Source organism: Carcharodon carcharias, chromosome 6, assembly GCF_017639515.1.
Source record: "Carcharodon carcharias isolate sCarCar2 chromosome 6, sCarCar2.pri, whole genome shotgun sequence".
Classification (NCBI taxonomy): Eukaryota; Metazoa; Chordata; class Chondrichthyes; order Lamniformes; family Lamnidae; genus Carcharodon; species Carcharodon carcharias.
Window position 1 is genome coordinate 126,038,002 of NC_054472.1, and position 12,363 is coordinate 126,050,364.

A 12,363-nucleotide genomic window follows, 5' to 3' on the forward strand; every position below is an offset into this window, starting at 1 on the left:
CCCCTTGGCCACATGCTGCCTACATCACATTAGGCACCACATGGCATATCCTCCCATAGCAAGGAGGCACAAGCATGTGGAGTGCAGAGGGCAGCAGATGGTTCGTTGCCACACCACCTTGAAGCTCCCCTCCCAGCATGTCATCACCCTGACTTGGACATGTCCTGCAGTTCAAGCACTGCGCCTAGGTGCAGCTCCTCCAGGTTGCCCCCAAACCAGTCATGCGGGTCTCAGCTGCAGGCGCATAACCCATCTCTTCACCAACCTCTCAAGCTGAGCTCAGCATGGGCAATATCTGCTGGCCTACCCAGCAAAGCACACATGGTGTCAATGATTCAATGCAGTCACTACACTCAGACGGGTGGGGGCAGCAGGGGGGAAAGCCGATCTGCTGGGTTAAGTGACCAATGCCGACTTGGTACTCACCCTGCCAGAGCGCAACAAGTTGTTGAAGTGCTTGCGGCACTGGATCCAGGTGTGCCACACCACGTCACAGGAGCTCACCACCTCTGCCACCTCCTCCCAGGCACGTTTTGTCATGTGGGGGGCCTCCTCCTCCCGTCCTGGGGAACCAGCACCTCCCGCCCTGCTGCCACCTCCTTGAGGAGGGCAGCAAGGCAGTCATCGGAAAAATGAGGGGCACACTGGCCCCCTGCCCTGCCCTCCGGTCTGGCCTGCCCCGATGGCCTACCCTCCGGACTTGCATCACCTCCAATGCCCCTCTGCAGAGCCCTTTGCCCATCCATTGCGAGCAGCCTTTCCAAGGCTGCCAGGCTTTCTTTTATACAGGCAGCCAGGTCGCCATTGGATCCGGCGGGCTGAGTATGCCCACTGCCGCCTGCCCACTCCCGCTATGCATGGGAGTCGTGAAGTACACTGGACGGGCCTTAATTGGCCCACTCGCGTAAAATGGTGGCGCGGACCCGATCGTGAGCAGTGATTGGGTCTGCACCCGCCCCTGCCCGCTCCCCCTCTGCTCCCCCACCATCCAGAAAATTCTGCCCAACGTGTATTGATCAGCTACCCATTATAGTTGCCCACTATAGATTGTCCTGACCATCATTTAACAGAGGGAAAATTGGGAGGGATTTATATAATGGGCAGCCAAACTGCTAATGCCTATTTTGTCACCTGCCAAAGTTGAATTTAACTCCCTGTGAAATATGTGATCAAATACATTCTCTGTATTGGTCTGTTGACTATGATATTGTTCGCAGGAATATATCCTAGATTTTTTTACCACGTGGTTCTATTTTGTACGATCAACATTCAGATAAACTGCAGGGAGAACTTAACAATTTCTTATAGCCTTTGTTTGAAAGCAGGTGTTACAAAAGTAAAAGACCATTATTTCAGGGATGTCTAGGAGAGGGATTACACCAACATTGAATGCTTCACCTGAGCATTTACCTTGTTCCCAAGGCAACTCACATCACGTTTCTGAAATGTCTATACACTGACTTTACAAGACCATAGAGCAGCCATGGCAAGGTTACCATCTGTTGGAGTAATCAAGGTTAACAGGCAGACATTAAGTAAACATTTTGCTACTAATTATAAACATATTATAATTAGATGACTGCTATTTTCAGCCACTTATCTTATTAGCCATGAAAATGCAAATGAATTAAAGCTAACTGACAGACAGAAGACATATCTTTAAAGTCGATGGCCCAGATTTTATATTATGGAATAAACCAGGCAGAAAACTCCGGTGACCGCATATATGTGGTTAAATGCGGAAATCCAGAAGTTGCTGTCCAAATTTCCCTGCTCCTCCTGAAGTTTTGCACACTAGCACCCTCACCAATAGCTTCTGTATTAAACAGTAAAATGAACTTGAAGTTACCCATTAGTTATCCACCAAACATGCCAGATAAAGTTGGGGCCCATGCGTTTTAATGTAAGTGAATTTAAAATGGTGTGTTAAGTCTTAATTGTTACCAAACATCCTCACTAGCTCTGAAAATTTAATTTTACAACAGTGGAATCTCATTCCTTGAGAATTTTAATTATTGCTAGAGATTGAAAAAAAGATGAACATGTTTCTTTTTGCTTTTTATTTTTGTTTGTTTTACCTCTCCCTCTTAATCCTAGCTTTCTCTTTTGCTTCTACATTATTTTATATTAAATGAAATTGTCTTAATTTATACCTCCAATTTTAGACTCTTCTTGTCTCAGTAGGGATATCAATTTGATTAGTTGAAGAGACTTGCTCTTGCTTGTTCTTCTCATAGATGCCTCAGGTTCTCTGTAGAGGGTACCATGATGAAAAGGATCTCCACCATAATAAAGACAGAAAGTGCTGGAAATACTCAGCAGGTCTGGCAACATCTATGGAGAGAGAAACACAGTTAAATTTTTGGGTCAAATATGGCTCATCTTCTAAAGAAGAATCATATTAAACTCAATATTAACTTTGTTCAGCTTTCCACAGTTGCTTTCATGCCTGCTGAGTATTTTCTGCACTGTTTTTATTTCAGACTTCTAGTGCCCACAGTATCTTGCTTTTATTTTACTGTCAAACTTCCATAAGTTGCTGCTTAAGGGTCCACAAAAGTCTGTTGAAATCTTTAAGCGCAATGAACAGCAAGTATTATTTCTTCATCACTGACTGCAAAATATGGACCAATATCAAGGACATAACAGCCCAATATTTTAGAAAGGGTGCTAATCCTGTAGGAGGTGGGAAATGATTGGTGGCACTAGCACTGACCCTACCAAGCTTTCTACAATCAGCGTAATAAAAACATTGAGGGTGAGTTCCAGATGCTGCAAGTTGACTGGAAGTGAGGCCTGCATAATTTAAATATCTGGTATGAAAGAAAAAGAGGTGAGAGAGAGAGAGAGCGAGGGAGAGATGCAGGAAGGGAGGGAGGGAGAGAGGAGGGAAGGGAGAGAGTGAGGAAGGAAGGAAGGGAGAAAAGAAGGGAGGAAGGAAGGGAGGAAGGAAAGGAGGAAGGGAAGAAGTGAGGAAGGGAGGGAGGGAGAGAGGAAAGGAGGGAAGAAGGGAGGGATAGAGGAAGGAAGGAAAGGAGGGAGGAAGGGAGGGAGGAAAGGAGGGAAGAGGAAAAGAGGGGAAGGAGGAAGGAAGAAAGGAAGAAGGCAGGGAGGAAGGAAGGAGGGAGGTAGGAAAAGGAAGGGAAAGAAAACATTTATATTTCATGACTCCAAGGCATCCTGAAGTGATTTACAGCCAATGAAATACTTATAAATTGCAGTTACTGTTGTACTACGGGAAACATAGCAGCCAATTTGTATTCAGCAAGCTCCCACTTATCATGGGACAAAATTTTTACCTCAGCGGGCAACCCACTCGAGCATAAAATAATGAATAAAAACAAAAAAACTGCGGATGCTGGAAATCCAAAACAAAAACAGAATTACCTGGAAAAACTCAGCAGGTCTGGCAGCATCGGCGGAGAAGAAAAGAGTTGACGTTTCGAGTCCTCATGACCCTTCGACAGAACTTGAGTTCGAGTCCAGGAAAGAGCTGAAATATAAGCTGGTTTAAGGTGTGTGTGGGGGGGGCGGAGAGATAGAGAGACAGAGAGGTGGAGGGGGTTGGTGTGGTTGTAGCGACAAACAAGCAGTGATAGAAGCAGATCATCAAAAGATGTCAACAACAATAGTACAATAGAACACATAGGTGTTAAAGTTAAAGTTGGTGATATTATCTAAACGAATGTGCTAATTAAGAATGGATGGTAGGGCACTCAAGGTATAGCTCTAGTGGGTTTTTTTTTATATTTTATATAATGGAAATAGGTGGGAAAAGGAAAATCTTTATAATTTATTGGGAAAAAAAAAGGAAGGGGGTAACAGAAAGGGGGTGGGGATGGGGGAGGGGACTCACGACCTAAAGTTGTTGAATTCAATATTCAGTCCGGAAGGCTGTAAAGTCCCTAGTCGGAAGATGAGGTGTTGTTCCTCCAGTTTGCGTTGGGCTTCACTGGAACAATGCAGCAAGCCAAGGACAGACATGTGGGCAAGAGAGCAGGGTGGAGTGTTAAAATGGCAAGCGACAGGGAGGTTTGGGTCATTCTTGCGGACAGACCGCAGGTGTTCTGCAAAGCGGTCGCCCAGTTTACGTTTGGTCTCTCCAATGTAGAGGAGACCACATTGGGAGCAACGAATGCAGTAGACTAAGTTGGGGGAAATGCAAGTGAAATGCTGCTTCACTTGAAAAGAGTGTTTGGGTCCTTGGACGGTGAGGAGAGAGGAAGTGAAGGGGCAGGTGTTGCATCTTTTGCGTGGGCAAGGGGTTGTGCCATAGGAGGGGGTTGAGGAGTAGGGGGTGATGGAGGAGTGGACCAGGGTGTCCCGGAGGGAGCGATCCCTACGGAATGCCGATAAGGGGGGTGAAGGGAAGATGTGTTTGGTAGTGGCATCATGCTGGAATCCAGCATGATGCCACTACCAAACACATCTTCCCTTCACCCCCCTTATCGGCATTCCGTAGGGATCGCTCCCTCCGGGACACCCTGGTCCACTCCTCCATCACCCCCTACTCCTCAACCCCCTCCTATGGCACAACCCCTTGCCCACGCAAAAGATGCAACACCTGCCCCTTCACTTCCTCTCTCCTCACCGTCCAAGGACCCAAACACTCTTTTCAAGTGAAGCAGCATTTCACTTGCATTTCCCCCAACTTAGTCTACTGCATTCGTTGCTCCCAATGTGGTCTCCTCTACATTGGAGAGACCAAACGTAAACTGGGCGACCGCTTTGCAGAACACCTGCGGTCTGTCCGCAAGAATGACCCAAACCTCCCTGTCGCTTGCCATTTTAACACTCCACCCTGCTCTCTTGCCCACATGTCTGTCCTTGGCTTGCTGCATTGTTCCAGTGAAGCCCAACGCAAACTGGAGGAACAACACCTCATCTTCCGACTAGGGACTTTACAGCCTTCCGGACTGAATATTGAATTCAACAACTTTAGGTCGTGAGTCCCCTCCCCCATCCCCACCCCCTTTCTGTTAAACCCTTCCTTTTTTTTTCCCAATAAATTATAAAGATTTTCCTTTTCCCACCTATTTCCATTATATAAAATATAAAAAAAAAACCCACTAGAGCTATACCTTGAGTGCCCTACCATCCATTCTTAATTAGCACATTCGTTTAGATAATATCACCAACTTTAACTTTAACACCTATGTGTTCTATTGTACTATTGTTGTTGACATCTTTTGATGATCTGCTTCTATCACTGCTTGTTTGTCGCTACAACCACACCAACCCCCTCCACCTCTCTGTCTCTCTATCTCTCCGCCCCCCCCCACACACACCTTAAACCAGCTTATATTTCAGCTCTTTCCTGGACTCGAACTCAAGTTCTGTCGAAGGGTCATGAGGACTCGAAACGTCAACTCTTTTCTTCTCCGCCGATGCTGCCAGACCTGCTGAGTTTTTCCAGGTAATTCTGTTTTTGTCATAAAATAATGAACGTTGACTTTGGGCGAGCATCCCAACTTCAAAAGCACATTCATACAATATTTCACGCGTGGGAATTGGCAGTGTACCCACCAACAATTCAAAGGTCTGTTAAGGCCATTAAAGTCTTAATTAAGTTACATTTTTTGCTTCCCATCCAACCTTACAGTTGGCGGGCAGGCAAAAAGGCCAAGAGGCCTTTGCACTTTTTAAGAAACCTCGCCCATGGATGGGATGACGTTTCCTAAAGCAAATAAAAATAAAGTAAAAATTTTTAAATTTAGTTAATAACTTGTCCTGCTCATGTGACAGGGTTACATGAGGGGACATGTTTTATAACATTTTGTGAGCCTTTATTTATTTTTCTGAAAACTCTTAATTTCCCTGAGGCAGCTCTGTGAGATTTTCAAGTGTGCACTCGCCACCACCACTGCCCCCCTGCCCGCAAAAGGCAATGCTGAGCGCTGCTGCTCTTGTTTCACAATGAAATCGCAGTCTGGCCCCGATCACCGGCAGCAGTCGGCTTCCTGACCATCCCTCTCGAGCCCGCCCGACAAGGGCTAAATTCTGCTCATGATCTTTTTAAGATAAAGCTCATAACAAGAGAGAGATCACCAACAAGATGTCTGGTGCCACCCATCTCTGCCCTTTTACCCAGACAAAGAGGAAGCTGTTCTTCATAACATTCTCCTTCCCTTATTTATCTTTTTGCAGTCCACATCATCTGCCAGCAAACCTGATTGTCAATGTCTCATGTTGTTTCAACTGAAAACCATGTATGAACGCTATTCCTCAGCAACCAAATTTAATCCTTCTTCTTCTCCTTCAGATGTTCCCAACCAAGAAGAAGCAGAGGAGGAGGAAGAAGATGGGCTGACTGGGGACAAACACAATAAGACAACAACAACAAAGAAAGGCTGTGCCAATTTTGTCTTTTAAAAACCACCATTTGTCAGCTCGTCTGAGAACCAGACTCTGAAAATAGCTGCAAGTCATCAAGCAGCCAAAGTGCTTAGGCTGAGATCGGTGATTTATATGCTGAGAGGACTGCTGAACCAATTCATAAGATCTGTCTTTGTTGTGTCTGCCATTTAATGTGTAATTTAAAGTTAATATTCAACCATAATTTGCCTGTTAATTCATGTTTAACTTATGTCAGTTCCGGGGCCTGAATTTTCGGCTTGACGAGTGGGGGTGAGGCCTGCTTGCCAAGGCATAAAATGATGTGCAGTGACGTCGGGCAGGCATCCTGACATCAATGCGCATCTTTTAGATTTTCAGTTCGGCGGGCGCACAGCCGAGTTTGCTGTCAAAGGCCTATTAAGACCATTTAAAAATCAATTAAAGTAATAAACTGAGCTGTCCGTCCAATCTTAAGGTTGGATGGCAGGTGAAGAGCCCAGGCGGCCTTTGCATTTTTCATGGAACCTCATCCACGGGCGGGATGAGGTTTCATGAATGGTTTATAAATTTAATAAATTTTTCCATTAATGTTCATTGACATCTTCCAGCTCATGTAACACTGTCACATGAAGGGAAATGTCCTAAAATTTTTTATTTTCTTTATTTAAATTTTTGAAACTTAAACTAATCTCCCTGAGGCAGCTCTGTGCCTCAGTGAGATTTCTGTGCTTTTCGTGCGCAGGCCCCGACTTCAGGGAATCCCCCCAACCTGCCCGCACAGGGAGCGCTCAGCGTTTCCGGGAGCGCGTCACGCTGGGCGGGCCTTAATTGGCCGGCCCCCGTAAAATGGCAACGCGGTCCCGATTGGGGGCGCCGTTCAGGTTCGCACCCGCCCCTGCCCTCGCCCGCCCCCACACAACCCCCCCGATGGGGGGGAGAATTCTCCCCTGGGTGTTTGAGTATAGATGGTTACCTAAGCTAATATTTAGTGTTGGCTTTGTTTGAGTCTTGCATAGTAAACATTATTTTGGTTTTAACTGTGGAATCTTGCGGCTTCATTTTTTCAGTAAATAACTGGAAAGTTGTATTTCTTTTTTAAAAAAGTTACTGGTCTCGACTGAGATCATAACATACATACACTTGTATTCTTGTACTGTATGAAAGACATGTGAAGTGACCCATTTTGATTGGAAGAATGAAGAAAAGCAATATAAAATAAAGAGCAGAATTCTAAACTGGGTGCAGGAGTAGTGACCAGGGGGTATATGTGCACAAATCATTGAAAGTGGCAGGCAGGTTGAGAAAGTGTTTAATAAAGTATACAGGATCCTGGGCTTTGTAAATATAAGCATAGGCCAGAATTTTTCGCTCATTGTGCAGGTGCATGCCCGACCCGGACAAGCGTAAAATGATGTGCGATGATGTTGGGCAAGCATCCTGATGGCATCACGCACTCGCGTGATATTTCGGTCGGCGGGCACATGCAGGAGTCGGCAGCATGCTTGCCGACAATGAAAAGACCTATTAAGGCCATTAAAGTTATAATTGAATTGTATTTTTTGCTGCCCATCCAACATTACAGTTAGCAGGCAGGTGAAAAGGCCAGGCAGCCTTTGCTTGTTTTAGGAAACCTCATCACTGAGAGACTGGGAAGTGACTTATAGGAAGCGGGGTGTGAGGAGCTGTAGTTGAGGTAGCTGTGGGAGTCGGTGGGCTTCCAATGAATATTGGTGGACAGTCTATCAGCAGAAATTGAGACAGAGCGGTCAAGGGAGGGAAGGGAAGTGTCAGAGATGGGCCATGTGAAGGTGATGGAGAGGTGGAAATTGGAAGCAAAATTGATACATTTTTCCAGGTCCAGATGAGAGCATGAAGCGGTACTGAAACAGTCATCGATGTACCGAAGAATGAGTTGTGGGAGAGGGCCTGAGTAGGACTAGAACAAGGAATGTTCCACCTACCTCATAAAGGGGTACATACCCCACATACCCCACTTTAGAGAGCATGCAGAAAAGATTCACAAGAATGGTTTCAGGAATAAGGAACTGCAGTTATGTGGGTAGATTGGAGAAGCTGGAGTGGTGACATTGATGGGCCTCCTGCGGCCAGAGCGGATGTAGGAGACATCACAGTAAGCTCCAACAGTGTCCAGGAGGTGACCCAGGGATGCAACACTGAATTGGGGAGGGGGTGCAGTCTTCTTCCTTTTGGGGTCATGTCTTCTGTGCAGCAGTCCAGGGTTGGAAGAACAGAGAGGCGTGTGAGCGTCTGCACTTTACATATGGCACCGGCCGTGAGGAAGTGGTGAGGTGACGGTGTGACGGGTGAATTGGAGGCCACCCGCCAGCAAAATGACCTGTTTCCCAGGAATGCTTCATTAATGAGGTGGGGCTGGGATGATAAATTGTGAAAAGCCGCCATTGCAGCCTGTTACTGCACTTAACGCAAAGCTGGGATGAGTCTGCCCAGAGGGTAGGCATAAATGGGTCATTTTTGGGTGTCAAGGTTTGATGAGTGGATTGCTCAGGGATCAGTGCTGAAATATTTACAATTTATGCCAATTACTTGGGCGAAGGGACCAAGTGTAGGGTTGTTAAATTTGCTGATAACACAAAGATAAGTAGGAAAATTGTGAAGAGGGATATAGATAGGTTAAGTGAGAAGGCAAAAATTTGGCAGATGGAGTATTAAATGGGAAAATGTGAACTTATTGTCCACTTTGGCAGGAAGAATAAAAAAAAAACTTAGTAATTAAATGGAGAGAGATTGTATATCTCTGAGGTACAGAGAGTTTTGGGTGTATTGGTACATGAATCAGGGAATGTTAGTATGCAGGTACAGGAAGTGATTAGGAAGGCAAATGGCATGTTGTTCTTTATTGCCAGGGGAACTGAAAATAAAAATATTCCACCTATCACTGGCCTTGTATCCAGCTTCACCTGTCCCACCCCCCTTAAACAATATATATTTCATCACAATTTTACTTCTCTTTAGTCCTGAAGAAGAGCCATACAAGCTCGAAACGTTAACTCTGTCTTTCTCTCCACTGATGCTGTCATTGCTGAGTTTTTCCAGCAATTTTTGTTTTTGTATCAGATTTCCAGCATCTGCAGTATTTTGCTTTTATAAAAATAAGGATGTTTTGCTAGAGCTATACAGGGCATTAATGAGACCAAATCTGAAGTATTGTGTATAGTTTTAGTCTCCTTAATTAAGAAAAAATATAAACGTTAGCTGTTCAGAAATGGTTCACTTGACTGATACTTCGGATGTGGAGGGGTTGGGGAGGGGTGGGGGTTTGGTGGTGCAGGTGAGCTGTGTCCATTGGAGTTTAGAAGGAGCGTTGACGTTATTGAAACCTATAAGATCCTGAGGGGACTTGACAGGGTGGTTGCTGAAACAATGATTCCCCTTGTCGGAGAGACTAGAACTAGAGGGCACAGTTTAAAAATAAGGAGCCTCCCATTTAAGACAGAGATGGTGAGAAATATTTTTCTCTCAGAGGATTAGAAGGCTTTGGAACTCTCTTTCTCAGGGAGCGGTGGAGGGAGGGTCATTGAATATTTTTAAGGCAGAGGTATATAGATTCTTGAGTAACAAAGAAATCAAAGATTATCGGGGGGAGCGGAATGTGCAGTTGAAGCCACAATCAGATAAGCCATAGGGCAGAATTTTCCGCTCGTCGGGTGGGCGAGCACCCGACCCAAACAAGCGTAAAATGATGCACGATTATGTCAGGCGAGCATGCCCGAAGTCATCGTGCAGTCGTGAGATATTTCGGTTGGCGGGCGCTCGCGGGAGTCAGCAGTGTGCTTGCCAACAATTAACAGGCCTATTAAGGCCTTTAAATTACCAATTGAATTAAATTTTTCACTGTCTCCCCAACCTTTAAACCATGGGGTTAAGCAGTGAAATCACAGAGCAAGTCTCACCCTCACAATGTGTCTCACAGTGAGGTCAAACATCACAATAGGTTTGTAATCTGGGTAAGTTTGAAGCAGGAGGTTGCAAAGTCAATTTAGATGAAGGAAATGGAGTTACACTGACTTTACTAATTGGCTATCTGGACCTGAATGTAATTGGCTGGAAGTTCTGAGCAAATGTACTTTGTGAAGGGAATGTGAAAAATGGTAAAATCATTAATTGGTAGATTCAATGGAAAGGTGCAGTAAATCTTCCATGCCGCTGCTCTTAGGTGGTTGGGTGCCTGGAGCCTGATCTCTGATGGCTAATCAGTCCCACTCTCAGGTCCCTACTTGGAGTCCCTGACTGACTGTTGAGCTGCCCAGTCTGAGTTTGGTGCTCATGTGACTGAACATCATTGTTTGAGATATTCCGGAGGGATAATTATTGATGTTTGCTAGAAACGGTCACAAATCTCACGTAAGCATTTAGCCCCTGCTACTTGCAGTACTGAAGAGCCTAATGGAGCTGGTTCATCTCCCCTGTCTTTTGACTCGGCAAGGGCTTGATGACAAGTCTTAACTCCACCAATACATAGAGCCTATCAAGAAATTGATTCAGCACCAACCAAGGTCCCCAACAACACTGGCTCCCCTGTCTCTTGACACCAATACAGCATCAGTGGATCTTGGTCAATGGTATCCGACACCAATGATAATCCAGGGTGTCCAGATTTACAGCACTTCAAACCACAGAAACATAAGCACTTTTTCAAAGCACTTTGCAACTTTGGAATCATCCTTCACCAGGAAAAGTAGAAACAAGTGGGGTTGTAACCACATCGAAACCTGGTTTTAACATTCTAGTGCATTCTGTCATTGTGACCTGAATGAAACCCAGGAATGTTTGCCAAATACGTTCATCAAGTTGAGCCCCTTAGCTGTTTGAGTCAAGGCATAACATCACAGACCAAGCTTCCCCTCACAATGAGCATCCCAGTGAGATCAAACATCCCAATAAGCTGATATGTGGGGTATATTTGAGGCAGGGTGCTACACAACCAGTTGAAATGAAAGAAATGGAACAGATTGATTTATCAAAGAGTGTAAGTGGTTGGCTAGAAGGTCTGAACAGGTTTGCTTTGTGAATGGGCTGTGACCAATGGCAACATCATCAACCGATAGATCAGACAGAAGCTGCGGGCATTGAATAGTTTGTCTCAACATGGTTACCTTATATCGTAATTTGTGAACACCATAACATGCAATATGATCAGTATAAAAGACCCAGTAATATTGATGTAGGGTAGGGTGGATTAGTTGAAGGTGTTATTGCTAGTAAACCTTCAATATTGTTGCTCATATGTCAAAAGGCTTTGGAACATGGCTACTAATGATTACACAGCCCCAATCAGATATTTCCCTGTTGTCCCTCATTGGCTGCTACCAGTCCCTGGATTTTGTGTTTGTCCCCTGTTCTGTAATTATACATAACTACCTAACATCAATGGTAGAAGGCAAAGAGTCCTATCAACCCCTTTGCCCATGTTCCCTGTTCTCTGGGACATAAACACATGGAAACCTAATATTGCAATAAGCTATTGTACTTTAAATGAAGCCTCAGGGTGTCAAACACAACTTCATAGAGATGTAGCCCCCTTAACTGGATGAGTCAAATTGTGGCATCACAAAGCAAGGCTCACCCTCACAATGTATATCGTTGAGATTAAACAGCACAACAGATTCATTAACTGAGTGAGTTTGAGGCAGAGGCTGAACAATCAACTTAAGTGAAGGAAATGGAGCCGCGCTCACTAACTGGCTAATCTATGTAGGACTGAATATGATCAACTAGAAGCTCTGAACAAGTTTACTTTATGAAGGGAATAATGGTAACATCATCAACTGGTGGATGCAATGGAAGTTGAGAATGTTGAAAGGTTTGTCTCACAATAGTTATTTTGTATTGAAATTTCTGAAGGACACATTAAGCGCGTTAATGCTGCTGCATAGTAGGATGGAATAGTTCTATTTGTTGTCACAAATAACTCATCCATGTCATTGCACTTAGGTAGTTGGGTGACTGGAGTCTGATTTCAATGTTTGCTAGATACACTCTCAAGTC